The following is a 5000-nucleotide window of genomic DNA, read 5'->3' as shown; positions in this document are numbered from 1 at the left end:
AAAGAAAATTTGTGTGAAGATAAAGAAGTTGAGGAGAAAAAGAGAAAGGAAGAAAAAAATAAAAGAAGAGAAAAAGAGAAAATTTAGGGAGAGAAAAAGGAAGAAAAAGAAGATGAGAGGAAAGAAGAAGAAATCACATGAAAAATCACATCCTCATCTAAAGAAGAATCATAGGAAGGAAAAGAAATTTAAGTGGTTTATGGAAATCTTCAAGAAATTGGAGATTAAAGTTCCTATGATTGAGACATTGCAACAGGTTCCTGGTTTGATCAAATTTCTGAAGAAGTTCAGTAGGAAGAAGAAGAAAAAGAAGAAGGAACTTGAGCTTTACTGGGTCAAGCTAATGACATTAAAAGAGCGCTTGCTGGGAGGCAACCCAGTGAATTTAAAAACTTTTGATTTGGTTTTGTAATTTTTAATTTGTGAACATTAGTTTTGTAAATATTTTTGTTGGATCCAGCATCTACTGAAGGATGTTAGGTTTGTAACACCTACTGATGGGTGTTGGTGAGAAAATTTTGCACCTACTGATGGGTGCTGGTAAGTTGGAAACACCTACTGATGGGTGTTGGTGGAATTTGGGTCAGGCTCGTGACGTTAAACAAGCGCTACCTGGGAGGCAACCCAGTTGATTGATTGTTTTTGTTTGTTTATTTTAGTTAGGGTTTGCATAAGCATTTTTAACATTGAATTGCAGGGAACCTATGAGGGACATGTAGGGAAGGCACGTAGGTCAAGAAAAGAAGGAGAGGAGCACATCAAGAAAGTGCCGCTGAGCGGCAATTACCGCTGAGCGGTACTCTCGCAGACTGGGCTTTAGTTCCCCTTAGCGGGACCCGAGCCCATTAGGGTATTTTTATACCCCAAGCTGCGTTTTAGGGTTTATTTCCAGACTTCTCTCTGCACAAACACTTCCACACACCTTCTCTTAGGTTTCCCACATCTTTTTACTCTTCCCTCTTTAGAAAATTTCTCTTCCACTCACTTTTACACTAGTGTGCTATCAAAGTTTGGGGTTGGAAGAGAGCATTCTAGTTTGGAAGCATTCTCATATCATCTAGCATCTCCACCCAAGTAAGTAAAATGCATTTTGTTCATTCTAGGGTTCTTGAAATTGACTGTGATTGTCAAAGCATGAATATTTAGGGGTTTTGATTTCTATGCATGATTTGATGATATATTTAATGTTTGAACCGATTAAACTGCTTGATTATGAACTGGAAAACTGAAAATTGCATTTGGGTGGAGTTAGGACAGTTTAAAAACAAGATTTGCAAAAATCTGCAGATCACCGCTGAGCGGCATTTACCGCTGAGCGGCACTCTGCCAGATTTGTTTTTTCTGGTTTGTTGCGTGTTTGGATGTGGCACTGGTGGCGCTGAGGGGAAATTCTGGCCCTCAGCGGTGGTTTAGCTTCAAAAGGAGTTTTGTTTTGTGTTTACTAATGATTAACATCATGTTCTGTGGTTTTGGATTTATGTTTGAATGTAGGAATGGCATCCTCTTCAGGAAAGAGATTGAAAACCATGGCAACCAAGAGAAAGGAAAAGGAACCAGAGCAGCCCCATAATGGCAGGTTCCTCTCTAGGAAACATGAGAAGCACTTTAGGGTGGTTCAGGACAGGAGACTTCTAATGGAGAGAAAGGTTGGAATGATACCTAACTTTGCTCCTCAATTTGGAGAGCAAGTGTTAGGGAATGATTGGGGGAAGCTAGCCACTTATCCATCACCTGCCAACATAGCTGTGGTCAAGGAATTTTACACCAATGCAAAGAAGATTGGTGATCATCCAGCTGAGAATTATTTGGGCTATGTTAGAGGCCATGCTATCAGGTATGATTCTGACTCCATCAATAACTTTCTGGATACTGTGTGGGCTGGTGAGCAATGCCAGTTTGCTCTTAGCATGGAGGAAGGTGCTGACTTTGAGGATGTTGAAAGAGTATTGTGCATACCTGGAGGACACTTCCAAAGGAATAGATCTGGCTCAGTGGTTAATATTAGGAGGACAGATTTGACTCCTCTTGCAAAGTATTGGATGGCATTTTCTCATGCCAACATTCAGCCATGTTCACATGTGTCAGATATTACTCTTAGCAGGGCACTCTTCATCTACTGTGCTATCAGAAACTTGAATGTTAATATTGGGCAGGTGATAGCTGATGAGATTAGTGTGTGTGCTAACACCTCAAACAACAAAGCACCACTGGGACATCCTTCTTTGATCACTCACCTTTGCAAGCTAGCTGGGGTGGATACTTCTGTTCCACCATTTGAGAGGCCACGAAAAGCTATAGGTGAGGCCTATTACAGACAGTACTGTGGAGGTGAGGAGGCAGCCCAGCCAGTTCCACCACGCCAGGCTCGTAGAGAGAGAAGGCCAGCACAGGGCAGGACTTCTGCTGATACTCATGAGGCAGAACCATTCCAGATGAGGGACATGTATATGTCTCTTATAGGTGCTCAGTTGCAGTCCATCCACAGAGGGCAGGTGGCCACGGCTGACATGATAGTAGGGATGTATGATACCCCTCCAGCACACAGGTGGACTATGGATGAATTCCATAATGTGGTAGCTTGGCCAGAAGAACCAGTATATGGAGGAGCTGGAGCAGCTGAAGCTTCAGCCAGAGATATGGAGGAAGATGAAGCAGAGGAGGAGGATGCATTTGATGAAGATGATGATGAAGAGGAAGAGGAAGATACAGAGAGCTCGGACTGATGAGGAGCTGAGATAGCATTTACTGATGAATGCTATCATATGATTATGCTTTTGTGGTTTAAGTTTTCTGAACTTATTTGTTTTTGTTTTTAGATTAGGGTTTGATGTACTCTATTGAACACCTGGTTCCTTATGATGGTTTGCTATTAACTGTGATTGTGTGATAAGTAATGATTGAATGATGCTTATTGATTGATTGATGTTGAGGTGATGTGCACATTAAAATGCTTATACAGGTGATTCACAAGCTTTGTGAACAAATGCATAATATCATGATTGTGATTGTGAAATTAAGCAGGATGTGCATGTCAAATGTGAATGAGCTTATATGTGAGGTTTTGAGCTCCAGAGTTGTTATTGTTGAATGCTATTACTTTGAAAGCATGAATGACTTTGCCCAGGTTTTCTATGATTGAATCAATTGCTTGTTTTGCATCATATGATCAAGGCCGTGTTGTTGAAACCCATTTTATTGGCCAAATTCATAAAGTTAGCCTTCTAAAAGAGAACACGTTGTGTTCTATCCTTTGAACCCTTAGCCTTAAATATACACTGAACACCCTAGACTGAAAATCTTTACCTTGAGTTAAGTAGAAGATCTTGTGTGGTATTGTCAAATGTTCAAGTTTGGGGTTATTGGGGAAACATGAAAAAGGAAAAAGCATTGAGCTAACAGCTAAAAAGTAAGAATATGCAAAGAAAAGAAAAGAAAAAGAAGCAAAGCTCAATGCAAATGCAAAAGCAAAGGCAAAAGAAAGTTGGGAATGAATAAGAAGATTGTGTTGTCATGACTCTCTTAACTCAAGGATTTTGTGATCCAGAAAAACCAATTTTCTTGTTAGCCCAGCCACATTATAAGCCATTGAAAAGTCCTTGTGATGATGCATGCTTGTGAATGTATTTGATTGTGGTAAAATGAAAGGCAAAGCTGATTCATGTGACATTGTGATAGTGGAGTGAATGAGTGAAACAATTTACCTCTTATACACTTGTGTGTTGAGTGAAACACTTTACCTAGTGAGGAAAGATTCCATAAGCACATGAACATCCATGCTTAATTGATTGATCATTCATGAAAAATAGCATTTGTTGGAACTTAAATGACTTTGTGAACACTAAAGCATGTGCACATCTTGAATTAACTCTTGGTCATAAGTTTGAGTGAAGTTATTACTTATCTTGAAAAGAGGATTTTGAATGAGTGAACCATCATATGAATTGGTTGGAGATGGAGTTACATTTTGTTTGCTTGAGGACAAGCAAAGTTCTAAGTTTGGGGTTGTGATAACAGTTGAAAAACTGTTATTTTCATGCTTAAAAGTGATACTAAAAGCAACCTTTAGACTTAGAAACTAGCTTGAAATCATGCATTTTGTTTATATTTTCAGAAATAAGAGAGCTGGACAGGTTTATGCTTGATTTGAGTGTTTTTGTGCAGGTTTTGAGGTGAATTTGGTGAAAGAAGTGAAGAATGAGAGAGAGGACATTAGAAAAGACAAGAAAGAGTGCAAAAAGAGAAGTCGAAGGCACCGCTCAGCGGCAAACTACCGCTGAGCGGCACTCAAGAGGTGGCGTTGGAACCGCTGAGGGGCAAAAGGCCGCTGAGGGGAAGAAAGAAGACGCGTAACCACCGCTGAGCGGTAAATGGCGCTGAGCGGCACTTTTTGGGCTTGGGCTTTTGTAATCTTTTGTAACTCTAGATTAGTATATAAGGGCTTGCACGTCCTTTAGTTAGAGATCTTTGGCAGAAACGAGGCAAACACTCTCTCTTTCACCCCTTTGAAGGAGGATCTTGGATGCTCAGGCTACCTCTTCACCTTTATTGGGTTTATTCTTTCATACTTTCATTGTTATTCATCTAGGTTCACCATGAATATGGTGAACTAAACCTTGTATGTTTGTTGGGGAATCAATGTAATCTCTTGAAGCTCTCATATATGGATTTGTTGAATACATCTTTGAATTAAGACATATGCTTTCTTTTCATCATTAGTTAGGGTTTTTCCTCTTTGCTCAATGCTTGCATTGTTTAACTCATTCTAATGCATGATTATTGGTTTTGTTGATACGGACACGTACGGGGAAATCTAGATCCGGGGAATTTCTCCCAATATTTTACTGACAACATTATATTGGTTGCCTTAAGCTCCTGCACTCATGAACTAATCATTAGGAATGCTAGGAATTGTATGAACTATTTGATTAGGGAGAAGCCATCTAGAATGGTACATTAGAGAGTGGCATTAACAACGATGATTTGAAAGAGGAATTCCTAAA

Source organism: Vigna umbellata, chromosome 7 (assembly GCF_029865625.1).
Source record: "Vigna umbellata cultivar VRB3 chromosome 7, Vumbellata_1.0, whole genome shotgun sequence".
Lineage (NCBI taxonomy): Eukaryota > Viridiplantae > Streptophyta > Magnoliopsida > Fabales > Fabaceae > Vigna > Vigna umbellata.
Note: the sequence above shows the minus strand (reverse complement) of the source record.